We start from the raw sequence: 16328 nt of genomic DNA, 5'->3' as shown, positions 1-16328 counted from the left end.
AAGAAGAAGATATAGCAATTATAAATATATATGCACCCAACATAGGAACACCTCAATACATAAGGTAACTGCTAACAACTATAAAAGATGAAATCAACAGTAACACAGTGATAGTGGGGGACTTTAACACCTCACTTACACCAATGGACAAATCATCCAAAATGAAAATAAGTAAGGAAATAGAAGCTTTAAATGACACAATAGACCAGATAGATTTAATTGATATTTATAGGACATTCCATTCAAAAAGAGCAGATTACACTTTCTTCTCAAGTGCGCATGGAATGTTCTCCAGGATAGATCACATCTTGGCTCACAAAGCAAGCCTCAGTAAATTTAAGAAAATTGAAATCATATCAAGCATCTTTTCTGACCACAATGCTAGGAGATTAGAAACGAATTACAGGGAAAAAAATGTAAAAAAGACAAACACGTGGAGGCGAAACAATACATTACTAAATAACCAAGAGATCACTGAAGAAATCAAAGAGGAAATCAAAAAATACCTAGAGACAAATGACAATGAAAACACGACAATCCAAAACCTATGAGATGCAGCAAAAGCAGATCTAAGAGGGAAGTTTATAGCTATACAAGCCTAACTCGAGAAACAAGAAAAATCTCAAATAAACAATCTAACCTTACACCTAAAGGAACTAGAGAAAGAAGAACAAACAAAACCCAAAGTTAGCAGAAGGAAAGAAATCATAAAGATCAGAGCAGAAATAAATGAAATAGAAACAAAGAAAACAATAGCAAAGATCAATAAAACTAAAAGCTGGTTCTTTGAGAAGATAAACAAAATTTATTAGCCGGACTCATCAAGAAAAAGAGGGAGAGGACTCAAATCAATAAAATTAGAAATGTAAAAGGAGAAGTTACAACAGACACTGCAGAAATACAAAGCATCCTAAGAGACTACTACAGGCTACTCTATGCCAATAAACTGGACAAGCTGGAAGAAATGGACGAATTCTTAGAAAGGTATAACCTTCCAAGACTGAACGAGGAAGAAATAGAAAATATGAACAGACCAATCACAAGTAATGAAATTGAAACTGTGAATAAAAATCTTCCAACAAACAAAAGTCCAGGACTAGATGGCTTCACAGGTGAATTCTATCAAACATTTAGAGAAGAGCTAACACCCATCCTTCTCAAACTCTTCCAAAAAATTGCAGAGGAAGGAACACTCCCAAACTCATTCTGTGAGGCCACCATCACCCTGATACCAAAACCAGACAAACATACTACAAAAAAAGAAAATTACAGACCAATATCACTGATGAATATAGATGCAAAAATCTTCAACAAAATACTAGCAAACAGAATCCAGAAACAGATTAAAAGGATCATACACCATGATCAAGTGGGATTTATCCCAGGGATGCAAGGATTCTTCAATATATGAAAATCAATCAATGTGATACACCATATTAACAGGTTGAAGAATAAAAACCGCATGATCATCTCAATAGATGCAGAAAAAGCTTTTGACAAAATTCAACACCCATTTATGATAAAAACTCTCCAGAAAGTGGGCATATAGGGAACCTACCTCAACATAATAAAGGCCATATATGACAAACCCACAGCAAACATCATTCTGAATGGTGAAAAACTGAAAGCATTTCCTCTAAGATCAGGAACAAGACAAGGATGTCCACTCTCACCACCATTATTCAACATAGTTTTGGAAGTCCTAGCCACGGCAATCAGAGAAGAAAAAGAAATAAAAGGAATACAAATTGGAAAAGAAGAAGTAAAACTGTCACTGTTTGCAGATGACATGATACTATACATAGAGAATCCTAAAAATGCCACCAGAAAACTACTAGAGCTGATCAATGAATTTGGTAAAGTGGCAGGATACAGAATTAATCCAGAAATCCAGAAATCTCTTGCATTCCTATACACTAATGATGAAAAATCTGAAAGAGAAATTAAGGAAACACTCCCATTTACCATTGCAGCAAAAAGAATAAAATACCTAGGAATAAACCTACCAAGGGAGACAAAAGACCTGTATGCAGAAAACTATAAGACGCTGTTGAAAGAAATTAAAGATGATACCAACAGATGGACAGATATACCATGTTCTTGGATTGGAAGAATCAATATTGTGAAAATGACTATACTACCCAAAGCAATCTACACATTCAATGCAATCCCTATCAAATTACCAATGGCATTTTTTACAGAATTAGAACAAAAAATCTTAAAATTTGTATGGAGACACAAAAGACCCCAAATAGCCAAAGCAGTCTTGAGGGAAAAAAACGGAGCTGGAGGAATCAGACTCCCTGACTTCAGACTATACTACAAAGCTACAGTAATCAAGACAATATGGTACTGGCACAAAAACAGAAACATAGATCAATGGAACAGGATAGAAAGCCCAGAGATAAACCCACGCACCTATGGTCAACTAATCTATGACAAAGGAGGCAAGGTTATACAATGGAGAAAAGACAGTCTCTTCAATAAGTGGTGCTGGGAAAACTGGACAGCTAATGTAAAAGAATGAAATTAGAACACTCCCTAACACCATACACAAAAATAAACTCAAAATGGATTCGAGACCTAAATGTAAGATCAGACACTCTAAAACTCTTAGAGGAAAACATAGGAAGAACACTCTTTGACATAAATCACAGCAAGATCTTTTTTGATCCGCCTCCTAGAGTAATGGAAATAAAAACAAAAATAAACAAATGGGACCTAATGAAACTTAATATTTTTGCACAGCGAAGGAAACCATAAACAAGACGAAAAGACAACCCTCAGAATGGGAGAAAATATTTGCAAACGAATCAACGGACAAAGGTTTAATCTCCTAAAATATTTAAACAGCTCATGCAGCTCATTATTAAAGAAACAAACAACCCAATTCAAAAATGGGCAGAAGACCTAAATAGACATTTCTCCAAAGAAGACATACAGATGGCCAAAAAACACATGAAAAGCTGCTCAACATCACTAATTATTAGAGAAATGCAAATAAAAACTACAATGAGGTATCATCTCACACCAGTTAGAATGGGCATCATCAGAAAATCTACAAACAAGAAATACTGGAGAGGCTGTGGAGAAAAGGGCACCCTCTTGCACTGTTATTGGGGATGTGAATTGATACAGCCACTATGGAGAACAGTATGGAGGTTCCTTAAAAAACTAAAAATAGAATTACCATATGATCCAGCAATCACACTATTGGGCGTATACCCAGAGAAAACCATAATTCAAAAAGACACATGCACCCCAATGTTCATTGCAGCACTCTTTACAATAGCCAGGTCATGGAAGCAACCTAAATGCCCATCAACAGACGAATGGATAGAGAAGTTGTGGTACATATATACAGTGGAATATTACTCAGCCATAAAAAGGAACAAAATTGAGTCACTTTTAGAGACGTGGATGGATCTAGAGACTGTCATACAGAGTGAAGTAAGTCAGAAACAGAAAAACAAATATCGTATATTAACGCATGTATGTGGAACCTAGAAAAATGGTACAGATGAACCGGGTTGCAGGGCAGAAGTTGAGACACAGATGTAGAGAACAAACGTATGGACACTAAGGGGGGAAAGCTGTGGGGGGGTGGGGATGGTGGTGTACTGAATTGGGCCATTGGGATTGACATGTATACACTGATGTGTATAAAATTGATGACTAATAAGAATCTGCTGTATAAAAAAATAAATTAAATAAAATTTAAAAATTAAAAAAAGATGTTGGCTGTGGGTTTGTCATATGTGTTCTTTATTATGTTGAGGTAGGTTCCCTCTATGCGCACTTTCTGGAGAGTTTTTATCATAAATGGGTGTTGAATTTTGTCGAAAGCTGTTTCTGCATCTATTGAGATTATCATATGGTTTTTATCCTTCAGTTTGTTAATATGGTGTACCCCATTGATTGCTTTGCATATATTGAAGAATCCTTGCATTCCTTGAATAAACCCCATTTGATCATGGTGTATGATCCTTTTAATGTGCTGTTGGATTCTGCTTGCTAGTATTTTGTTGAGGATTTTTGTATCTATGTTCATCAGTGTTATTGGCCTGTAATTTTCTTTTTTTATGACATCTTTGTCTGGTTTTGGTATCGGTGATGGTGGCCTCGTGCAATGAGTTTGGGAGTGTTCCTCCCTCTGCTGTATTTTGGAAGAGTTTGAGAAGGATAGTTGTTAGCTCTTCTATAAATGCTTGATACAATTTGCCTGTGAAGCCATCTGGCCCTGGGCTTTTGTTTGTTGGAAGATTTTTAATCACAGTTTCAACTTCAGTGTTTGTGATTGATCTGTTCATATTTTCTATTTCTTCCCAGTTCAGTCTTGGAAGGTTGTACTTTTCTAAGAATTTGTCTATTTCTTCCAGGTTGTCCATTCTACTGGCATATAGCTGCTTGTAGTAGTCTCTCATGATCCTTTGTATTTATGCTGTGTCACTTGTTAGTTCTACTTTTTCATTTCTAATTCTGTTGATTTGAGTCCTCTCCCTTTTTTTTTCCTGATGATTCTGGCCAATGGTTTATCAATTTTGTTTATCTTCTCAAAGAACCAGCTGTTAGTTTCATTGATCTTTGCTATAGTTTCCTTCATTTCTTTTTCATTTATTTCCAATCTGATCTTTATGATTTCTTTCCTTCTGCTAGCTTTGGGGTTTTTTTGTTCTTCTTTCTCTAATTGCTTTAGGTGTAAGGTTAGGTTATTTGAGGTTTTTCTTGTTTCTTGAGGTAGGATTGGGTTGCTATAAACTTCCCTCTTAGACTGCTTTTGCTGCATCCCATAGGTTTTGGGTTGTCATGTTTTCATTGTCATTTGTTTCTGGGTATTTTTTGATTTCCTCTTTAATTTCTCAGTGATCTCTTGGTTATTTAGTAGTGTGTTGTTTAGCCTCAGTGTGTTTGTATTTTTTACAGTTTTTTTTTCCTGTAATTGATATCTAGTCTCATAGCATTGTGGTCGGAAAAGATGCTTATACAACTTCAATTTTCTTAAATTTATGGAGGCTTGATATGTGACCCAAGATATGATCTATCCTGGAGAATGTTCTGTGTGCACTTGAGAAGAAAGTGTATTCTGTTGTTGTTGGATGGAATGTCCTGTAAATATCAATTAAGTCCATCTGGTCTAATGTGTCATTTAAAGCTTGTGTTTCCTTATTTATTTTCTGTTTGGATGATCTGTCTGTTGGTGTAAGTGGGGTGTTAAAGTCTCCCACTATTACTGTGTTACTGTTGATTTCCGCTTTTATGGCTGATAGCATTTGCCTTATGTATTGAGGTGCTCCTATGTTGGGTGCATAAATATTTATAGTTGTTATGTCTTCTTGGATTGATCCCTTGATCATTATATAGTGTCCTTCCTTGTCTCGTGTAGTAGTCTTTATTTTAAAGTGTATTTTGTCTGATATGAGCATTGCTACTCCAGCTTTCTTCTGATTTCCATTTGGATGGAATATCTTTTTCCATCCCCTCACTTTCAGTCTTTATGTGTCCCTAGGTCTGAAGTGAGTTTCTTGTAGACAGCATATATATGGGTCTTGTTTGTGTATCCATTCAGCCAGTCTATGTCTTTTGGTTGGAGCATTTAATCCATTCACATTTAAGGTAATTTTCAATATGTATGTTCCTATTACCATTTTCTTAATTGTTTTGGGTTTGTTTTTGTAGGTCCTTTTCTTCTCTTGTGTTTCCCGCTTAGAGAATTTCCTTTAGCATCTGTTGTAGAGCTGGTTTGGTGGTACTGAATTCACGTAGCTTTTGCTTGTCTGTAAAGCTTTTGATTTCTCCATTGAATCTGAATGAGATCCTTGCTGGGTAGAGTAATCTTGGTTGTAGGTTTTTCCCTTTCATCATTTTAAATATATCCTGCCATTCCCTTCTGGCCTGCAGAGTTTCTGCTGAAAAATCAGCTGTTAACCTTATGGGGATTCCCTTGTATGTTATTTGTTGTTTTTCCCTTGCTGCTTTTAATATTTTTTTGTATTTAATTTTTGATAGTTTCATTAGTATGTGTCTCGGTGTGTTTCTCCTTGGGTTTATCCTATATGAGACTCTCTGCATTCTCCAGACTTGATTGACTATTTCCTTTCCCATATTAGGGAAGTTTTCAGCTATAATCTCTTCAAATATTTTCTCAGACCCTTTTTTTTTCTCTTCTTCTTCTGGGACCACTATAATTCGAATGTTGGTGTGTTTAATGTTGTCCTATGGGTCTCTGAGACTGTCCTCAATTCTTTTCATTCTTTTTTCTTTATTCTGCTCTGTGGTATTTATTTCCACTATTTTATCTTCCAGGTCACTTATCCATTCTTCTGCCTCAGTTATTCTGCTATTGATTCCTTCTAGAGAATTTTAAATTTCATTTATTGTGCTGTTCATCACTGTTTCTTTGCTCTTTAGTTCTTTTAGGTCCTTGTTAAACGTTTGTTGTATTTTCTCCATTCTGTTTCTGAGATTTTGGATCATCTTTACTATCATTACTCTGAATTCTTTTTCAGGTAGACTGCCTATCTGCTCTTCATTTGTTTGGTCTTGTGGGATTTTACCTTGCTTCTTCATCTGCTGCATATTTCTCTGTCTTCTCATTTTATTTAACTTACTGTGTTTGAGGTCAGAAAGCAGGCTGCAGGATCATAGTTCCTCTTACTTCTCTCACCCAGTGGGTGAGGTTGGTCCAGTGGCTTGTGTAGGCTTCCTGGTGGAGGGGACTGGTGCCTGTGTTCTGGTGGATGGGGCTGGATCTTGTCCCTCTGATGGGCAGGGCCGCATTCGGTAGTGTGTTTTGGGGTGTCTGTGAGCTTAGTGTGACTTTAGGCAGCCTGACTGCTAATGGGTGGGGTTGTGTTCCTGTCTTGCTAATTGTTTGTATGAGGCGTCCAGCACTGGAGCTTGCTGGCCGTTGGGTGGAGCTGGGTTTTAGTGTTGGGATGGAGACCTCTGGGAGAGCTCTGACTGATTAATATTACATGGACCCAGGATTTCTCTGGTGGTGCAACGTCCTGGACTCAGCTCTCCCACCTCAGAGGCTCAGGCCTGTCCCCCAGCTGGAGCACCAAGACCCTGCAAGCCACATGGCATGGAAGAAAAGGAAGAAGAAACAAACAAACAAACAAAGAGACAAAACCCCAAGACAAATGGTAAAAGCAAAACTAAACAGCCAAAATCACATGAAGAAACATACACACAAGCACTCAGAAAAAGAAAAGAAAAAAAGAGAATGAAGAAGAGGAGAGCAACCAAACCAATAAACAAGCTCAAAATCTAAAACAAACACTAAAAAGTAAACTAATAAATACACAGAGCCAGGAACAAATCAAATGCAGAAAGCAAACTAAAAAAAGGCAATGAAAGCATACAGCAAACACACAAAAACGATAAAAAAAAATGTAAAGACAAAAGAAAGATGAAAACAAAAGGAAAAAATACAAAACAACAAAGTAGTAAAGTAAAAATAGATAATATAGTTTAAAATAAAATGAAAACAAAGCAAAACAAAGAAAAAAACACAAGGAAAAAAACACAATATAACAAAAAAGTACAGTAGAAAGAAGAAAAAAATAATGAATAAAATTAAAAATATATTAAAAGTAAAAGCATAAGAAAGAAAATAAAAAGTAAATAAAAAATTAAAATTAAAAGAATAATCATAAAAAAAGAACAAAACAAAACAAACAAACAAAAAATAGTGATGTTTTCCTGGGGCCTCAGCTGTCAGTGTCCGTGTTCCCCCAGTGAGCCACAGCCAATCCCTGCCCATCCAGGAAGTCTTCTAATACTTCTCAGTAGGTCTCTGGACCTGCTGTGGGCCTTGTTGGGCCAGCTGAGCCTCTGATCTGGCCTTCCTCCTGCGTGTACTTGTCCCCAAAGTCCACAGCCTCAATTGTGGGAACACTCGTTGTCTATTCAGGTATTCCATGCATGCGGGGTTCACCAAGCCAATTGCAGGGATTTAACCCCCTGCTCCTGCAGCTGCACAGAGAGATTTCCCTTTCTCTTCTCTGGTTGCAGAGCCCCTGGGGTTCAGCTTTGGCTTTGGCCCTGCCTCTGCGTGTGAGCTGCCCTCAGGTGTCTGTTGCCCTCCCAGGCAAGAGGGGGTGAAAGCAGAGGCTGATTAAGGCTCACTTGCTCACTCAGGCCGGGGGGAGGGAGGGATACAGCAGTCACAATTGGAATGTGCAGGTGTGCCTGCGGCAGCAGAGGCTGGCATGAATTTGCAAGAGCCTGAGGCGCACTTTGCCTTCTCACAGGGAAGTTAGTCCCACATTGCAGGACCCTTGTCAGTGGCAGGCTGTACAGGCTGCCGGGAGGGTGTGGGCAGTGACCTGCCTTGCACACAGGACCCTTGGTGGCAGCGGCAGCAGCCTCTGGATTCCGAGATGAGAGCTGCAGCTCACGCTCACACTTGTGTAGGCATTGCCCTGCCGTCTGTGAGCACGCGGAGCAGGAAGCTCCTATGGTGGGCCCGCCCCGCTTCTCCCGCAGCCCGCCACAGTGGATTCTTGCTGTCCAGCAGGCCCAAGTTTTTTCCCGGACTCCCTCCCGGCTAGCTGTGGTGCACTAGGCCCTTCAGGCTGTGATCACGCAGCCAACCCCAGTCCTCTCCCTGCGATCCGACCTCCGAAGCCGGAGCCTCGGCTCCCAGCCCCTGCCCGCCCCAGCGGGTGAGCAGACAAGCCTCTCGGGCTGGTGAGTGCTGGTCGGCACCCATCCTCTGTGCAGGAATCTCTCCACCCTGCCCTCCACACCCCTGTTGCTGCGCTCTCCTCCGTGGCTCCAAAGCTTCCCCCAGCCCTACCAGTCAGGGGGCTTCCTAGTGTGTGGGAACTTTTCCTCCTTCCCAGCTCCCTCCCAGAAGGGCAGGTCCTGTCCAGATTCCTTTGTCTCTTTTTTTTTTTTTTTTTTTTTCCTGTTTTCTTTTGCCCTACCCAGTTACATGGGGATTTTCTTGCCTTTCTGGAAATCTGAGTTCCCCTGCCAGCATTCAGTAAGTGTTCTGTAGGAGTCGTTCCACATGTAGATTTAGTTCTGATGTATTTGTAGGGAGGAAGCTCATCTCCACGTCTTACTTCTCCGCCGTCTTGAAGGTCCTCCCCGCCACATTTTTATCTGGTGCTTTTCAGCACATTTTCAAAGCTGGGGACTTCATCTGGAGTCAGATTCGGGAACAGGTAATTCCTCAGTGTGGCAGAGGTGAGCCTTGGCTTGCTCCACCTGTGAGGTTGTGGTAAAGGTGATAAGAAGTTGTCCCTGCCTTGAGTGGCACTGGCTTAATGACAGAAGTCACAGCCCAGGCCCTCCAGTCTCCCCTCCCGGTGTTCACCACTCACTCATATTCTTGGCTCAGTGTCCACGGCCAGTAACCCCCTTCTGACACTCAGGGGGACACGCTCCCCTCCCCTGTGTGATCCTCTGTGATCCTCTCCGTAACCTTCTCCAGCTCCACACCCCCAACCCATGTCCTCGGTCCCGTTCTGGCCTGCTGAGCCAGCGCAGCCCCCCAGGCCCTGGCTCCAGGAGGGCTCCAGCTCTTCATGCCCCTACCCAGTTGTGAAGTCCAAGGTCATACAGGGCTCTGAGGCACGCGGCTTGGTCTGCACTGCTCTACCTGGCTCTGTGCTGAAGCGCTGACTACACCAAAACCACAGCCCCAGGGGCCTGGCCTCCCCTTTCACCTTACACACACCTCTCATAGGAACAGCCCAGTGCCTCAGGGTGACTGAGTCTGTGAATTCAGCAGCTGTCTAATCAGTTTTCCCTGATTTCTCCTGCCCTTTGGCAGGCAATCCAGGGCTGTTTGTGGGTTTGTTTTGGCTCACAGTTTGAGGTTCTCAGAGGTGCCACTACCCTAGGGAACGTGTCCCAGGAATGTCAAGTCACAGCAGTGAGAACACGGGTCCCAGTGCACAGTGAGAGACCTCAGACTGCTGTCCAGAGAGTGGGACCCAGGCCTCTGGACGAGGGAGTGGGGGGCACTCAGAGCAGCGCTGGGCTGGGCAGCAGGTGGTTCCCGGAGTGGTGGAGGAGTGCTTAGCAGTGCAGCCGAAAAGTAGGCAGTGGTTGCAGGGAGGACTAAGGTGCAAATATTCAGCAGTTTTGAAAGTAACTTCCCCCAATCCCTAGACTTTGCAGCCTTGGGTATTCCCGGGGCAGTAGGGGTCCCCAGACCTTCCTGTTCAGTCTTCCTACCGAACACACACTGCCTGTATTACTTTCAAGAAGCTAAGGGGAAGTAAAATCCGGCTGTGTTTATAGGGATGGTCTCTGCCTTATGCTCTGTGGTGCCTTCTGTTTGGGTTTGTAAAATTAGGTGATTTAAGTTGAAGACTATCCAACTCAAACTCCTGCCAGACACCCAGAGTGTATTATGCACCTACTGTATGTCTGGTCTTGAGGGGAAGACCCTCAGGAGTGGAGGCGGGGATCTCCCTGCCAGCCAGCAAAGGGTGAAGAGGGGGGACAGGATGGTGCCGGGGAAGAGCTTGGCCTGAGTGAGGGCGGGGGGCCCGCAGAGGGCTGTGGGCAGGGACCAGAGCCCAGCGGGGGCAGCGGAGTGACAGCAGAGTGACCTCAAGGGCAGGGCACACCAAGTCAGAAAGGGTGCTGAGCTGCACGCAGCCCCGGCATTTCTGTTAGGTCCTTGCTTCCCCATCCCTGAGGCTCCTTAGAAGGGACGGTCTGAGGATAAGCCTGGGTTTCCTGCTGGTCAAGCTGGTGGGGACTCGGAGTGTCCCGTTGGATTGGGGGTAGTACTGTGAACGTGACACTTTCAAACTCAGTGGCCGCCAGTCACAAGTATAGCAGGGGAGGCAAGCTGAACACCAAATTAAGGAATAATACAAAACCCGACAGTGTGGGCACCATCTTCCGCCAGGTTTAACCGCTCTGGGAATTCAGGGTCATTCAGCATAATCTGATTCAGCTTCTAGTAACAGATGGACTTTTAACCAACAGTTATTACTTTTGTCAAGTCATGGAACTGTACACTTAAAAGGGGTGCATTTTGCTGTATGGAAATCATACTGTAAATCTGACTTTAAAAAATAGGGCAACCTGCTGCACCCTTCAAGCAGCACCCATGGCTCTGACCTAAGCAGGTTAGGGATTCCCATGGAATTGGTCGCACCTGGGCAGCTTGCGTTTCTCGGGAGCCATCCTGTTGGATGTGGAGCTGCCTCAGATACACTCTGCAGGGTGAGAAAGAATCAGGAGATGGTGCTGTGAAGAAGTGGGTTCCGCGACCCCCATGCGACAGGCCACGAAGCCAAATGAAGTAGAAAGCAACCATCGGGAAAATCACTTCTCCTGGAGAAGACACCTAGTGGCAGGTGGGACCAGTGGGCTGAGATTTAAATGAGGAACGTGGAGACGGGGTAGCCATGGACTGAAAGGGGCAGCACGCAGGGTGGGTCTCCTCAGCCTGTGATGGGTGCCAGAAGCTGCAGAGGAGGCGTGGGGACCAGGACAGCAGAGTGCTCCGGATTCCTCCAGGTGGAAAAGCTTCCCTACAGTCATGAATTTATCGTCAGACCCAGACTGAGCCGCAAACTACAGCTGCTGCTCAGTAACCACGGCCAGGTGAGAGGGTGTTTGCTTGTGGAAAATGATAGTTTCCAGGCTGCTCGTAACAAAACTCTCCCCCCCCAGCGCTAAGGCTGCTGTGGATGCTGTGGACATAAGCGTGTCTACGCTGAATTCAGACCCCGAGTTCCCTGCCTTCCTCGTGTCCCGGTCATCAGTCCCTCCCTCTTGGAGGAACAAACTGGTTAGGGCTGATAGGATTTGAGATGTCAGTGCATGTTTTCTCATAAATCACATACTTGGATTTTAGCAGGAATTTTGTGAAAATGATACTTTGACCCCTGGAAGCAATTCTAGTGAATGAAGATACAGACACCATCTCAGGCTGGGGAGACGGTGTTAGGGACCCACAAAGGAAGGCCTGGGTCGGAGAGGCAAGCTCTGCCCTGTTGACTAGGATTCTCTGTTTCATGGAACCCAGCCTGCGGAGCCGACGAGGATGGACCTTCCTAATTAATATATTGCTGTTGAGGCAGTGGAAGGAAAGCAGTCTGCGGACGGGGAGGTGAATACCCTTCTGTCTCCTGACCCGGGCAAGGCTGCTCTCATGAGAGTTTACTGTGGATCAAGACCAAGGGCTTGTGGTTTCCTAAGACGTCGCCCCAGAGGCTACGGCTTGTGAGCAGCTTTGAAGCCTGTGGTGGAGGCGGGGGAAGTGGCTTTCCCGCATTCATCCACCCTGCGAACCCCATGTTCCCTTCAACACACCTCTGAGGGGGTCAAGCAAGCACTGAGATCATCTCCCCGGATGACAGGGAAATGGAAACAGAAGAAAGTTTCAGGGGGAAAGCGTGCCCAGAGCAGCTGTGTAAGCAGGGGTCACATGAGGGGAGAGGGGTTCTGGGCAAAGGGAATGTCACGTTCACAGAATATGAAATGGTCCTATCTGTCCGGAGAGAGCCCATGGTGGTGGCAGGCAAGGGTGGGAGCAGGAACCGTCCAAGAACAGGAGGCTCGGCCTTGCCTGCCCGGCGAAAGCGTTTGGACTTGACTCTGGAGGCTCTGGGGGTGGAAGGGTGTGAAGCGGGGGAGAGGTGCGATCAGATGTGACTCGCTTTTCGACAGGTCTCCCTGGCAACTGTGTGCAACGTAAGTTGGAGGGAGACTGGAGTCAGCAGCACACTGGCAGCGTTGCGCTTGTCCAGCTGGGGGGAGATGCTGAGGGCTCTTGGCGAGGAGCACAGGGGAGGAGGAGGGAGGGCAGCAGTGGTGAGGGCCTCGGAGGCCCTGCATCTGACAGCGAGTTGTTGGTTAGAGCAGGTTCAAGGAAGTTGTCTGGGCAGAAGAAGCCTGATTGCAGTAACTTGAGGAGAGAATAGGAGGTGAGGCAGTGGAGATGGCAAGTCTGAATTCCTTTCTGGAGGCTTAGCTGTGAAAAGGAGGAGGTGAGAGAGAGGAGAGGCGGGAGAGGGAAGATGGGTGGATCCAGGTCTCCAGGAGGCAGGGGTGCGTGTGCAGGATGCCGGCTAGGGGAAGAAGCGTTCCCTCCCATGAGAAGGGCCCGAGGGGTCGAAGGGCTGTGGACGCAGCTGAGTTTCTGGATGTAGAGCAGGAATTTGAAGTTTCCTGCTTGACAGCCGGCTTCCCTACGAGGGAGGAAACGAGGCATCTGCTAAGATGCAGCAGGGTTAGAAGTTGAAGAGAACAGAGGAGGAGGGGACAGGCTGTCCTACAAATAGGGGCGAGCAGTACCGAGTGCGGAGATGTGTTTACTGAGGTCAGAGACCGTAAAGTGAGATGTAGGAGTTGTCGGGGTCAACTCTCCCCTTCAATCTGGGCACAGTGTCTTAATCCATAGCAGTGACGCTCACAGTGAAATTTGATTTTATTTTCTGGCAGTAAGACTAAATTATATTAAATTATCAACAGGAGTCGATTAAAGGAAGAGGAGTTGATGTGTGATCTTAGCCAGCCACCCAGGTGTGGGAAAGGACAGGATGTGTGGTTGAGTTGGTCTAGAATTAGTGTTTCGCTGAGCACGCGAAGAGGGTGTTTTGTGAGGGTGGAAAAGTAAAGGCCCGGAAGTGGCCTTGGAGGAGATGGCTGCCAGGTGGGGAGGAAGGAGCCACCTCCGCCTAGAGCTGTTAGGACAGCAGCGTCCTGGAGGCCCAGCTATCGCAGGAGGATTCGGGGTTGATGGGGGCAGGGTCATTTGAGAGGGCATCAGGGAGCCCACGGAGGTATGGGAAGGAGTGAGATAGTGACCGGGGAGGCGGTCGGGGTGGCAGTGGCCCAGGAAGACGGGACAAGGAGCAGAGATGGAATCACTGGCTTTGGGGTCCTTATCACTCAGCTCTTGTCAGCTGTTCGGCTGGGGCAGGCTTTAGCCCCTGGCGATGTCCCAGGCCAGTGATGGCAGCCAGACATCTTCAAGAGAGAGTACAGTTTCCGACAAGGTTCCAAGAGCACCTTGGTGAAAAGTTGTCCTGGGCCACAGGGTTTATACCCCAAGCTGTTGAGGGGCTTTGTAAGTCCGAGGACTTTCATTCCCCTCCCCCACCATGTTTTCTCTGTTTTATTTCAATAACAAAGAGTAAAGTCAGGTTTAATGTATTTTTAACAGCTTTATTAAGATAGAATTAATGAACCATTACAATTCACCTATTTAAAATACACAATTCAGTGTTTTTTTAGTATATTCGGAGTCATGCAGCTATCACCACCACAATCAATTTTAGAACATTTTCATCGTCCCCTAAAGAAACCCCTTAGCAGTCACTCCCCATTCCCCCACAGCCCTAGGCAACCACTAGTCTACTTCCTACCTCTGGAGATTTGCCTGTCTGGGACATTTCATATAGATGGGGCCTTCACTTTTTGCTGTGACCAGTGGCCAACAGAGCAGACCAGAGGGACTAGCCCTCTGAGGGACAGTACCCACCTAGATGAGGACAGAGCTGGGGTCCAGGTTCCTGGTCCAGTGCCTTTGGAGAGGAGAGGAAGGAAGCTTGCATGAAGCTGCTGGCAGATTCTTTTTTAAAGGATTTGATTCGCTGCATATTCCAGAGCTACTGATAACCACAGTCTATTGCAGATTTTATCAAAATACAAAATTTGCTTTCTATCTCCTACGCCTGTTCTAAATCTACTTTTGGAAAGATTTTTGGAAGTAACTACCTTCTGCCTAACCCTGCCTTTGTGGTTACCTTTAAAACTCTCTCGTCAGGCAGGAAAGCATCATAGTGAGGAGCACATACTCTAGAGCCTGTCCTGGTTTGAACCCCAGTTCTGCTATTTCCCAGCTGTGTGACCTTGGGCAAGTTACCTAACCTCTCTGTCTCAGTCTCTTCATCTGTGAAATGTATATAGCCATAGTACCTAGCTCATAGGATTATTGCGAGGATTGAATGAGTTAATACATCGAAAATGTATAGAAAACTGCCTGGCAGTAAGTTCTTTGGGCATTTGCTTTGATTATTATCTGAGATTCTTAATGGTTGTGAATTCCTGCTGGCCCTTATTTTTAGTCAAGGGTGGGGGTGAGAAGAGAGACTGACCCTTGTCAGGCAATATGTATACCTATGACCTTGATTCCTGGCCTCCCTTACTCATTGATTTATGCAAGTCTGAGTTAGAGACTATGTGGAATTATGGAGTCTGCTGACAGAAGTCCAATTTCATTGTCAAGACAAGACAATTTTGATACCGGCAAATACAAGTGTTGACCAGGTGGGGCTTCTCATCATAGCCCTACGCTTTCTGTTCTGTCTTCCCCAGTTCCGCCAGTGCTGGGTCCATTGTGTTCCTGTTCTGCAGCCTCGCCTCCTGACAGCTCCGCCAGGCTGCCCTCTCGCTTCCCCCAATACCTGGTGTTTCTAAACACAGGATGCTTGGAGACAAATATAAAACAATATATTTTTAAATGCTGAATTAAATATATTTTATTTTGTCTGCCCAACACAATTAATAGCCTCCTTCAAGAAGGAGTTTTCTTAAAAATCCTGTGGCACTTAGCACTGGATATTCAATACTAGTTACACCAAGTTGGATATTGAGAAAAATCTGTTTGCTTACAAAGTATTTGAGAAATTTGTTCTCAAGTGTGTAAGCATTTTTCGTATGGCACAGGTTTTATTAATTTACTAAACAAAGCCCTTTTTATTTATTTATTTATTTTTTAAAAAAATTTATTTATTTATGGCTGTGTTGGGTCTTCGTTTCTGTGCGAGGGCTTTCTCCAGTTGTGGCAAGCGGGGGCCACTCTTCATCGCGATGCGCGGGCCTCTCACTGTCGCGGCCTCTCTTGTTGCGGAGCACAGGCTCCAGACGCGCAGGCTCAGTAGTTGTGGCTCACGGGCCCAGTTGCTCCGCGGCATGTGGGATCCTCCCAGACCAGGGCTCGAACCCGTGTCCCCCGCACTGGCAGGCAGACTCCCAACCACTGCGCCACCAGGGAAGCCCAACAAAGACCTTTTTAAATGGCTAGTGCAAGGGTCACCTTCAACCCTGCCTGATCCAAATATACAACCTAAACTAATGAAAGGGCAAGTCAGTTGGTGACCCATAGCTGAGGAAGGGGCGTGTGCAGTGATGCTCAAGGATGATGGGTGGTGGGGAGCACCTTCCCATCAGAAGAGGTACCATCTTTCTTGATAATTTGAGTGGTGGTTACAGTGACTCCGTGTTGTGTTTTCAACAAAGCAAGATGCTTTTTCACTTCTGAAGCCATCTCTAAAGATATTAAAAGAGGCTTCCCTTCAGAATTATTAATGTAGTAAATCTCTAACTTTAAATTGGGGGGA

The 16328-nt window shown here is 44.6% G+C and overlaps 1 protein-coding gene across 6 annotated transcripts in view; it reads left to right on the top strand.

The window, feature by feature from the left end:
• Positions 1 to 16328, top strand: part of MYO5B (myosin VB) — a 367733-nt gene that overhangs the window by 250636 nt on the left and 100769 nt on the right. The gene's annotated exons all lie outside the window — the stretch shown is intronic.

This window comes from Balaenoptera musculus, chromosome 14, assembly GCF_009873245.2.
Source record: "Balaenoptera musculus isolate JJ_BM4_2016_0621 chromosome 14, mBalMus1.pri.v3, whole genome shotgun sequence".
Taxonomy (NCBI): Eukaryota; Metazoa; Chordata; class Mammalia; order Artiodactyla; family Balaenopteridae; genus Balaenoptera; species Balaenoptera musculus.
Note: the sequence above shows the minus strand (reverse complement) of the source record. Positions and strands in the feature narration are given on the sequence as shown.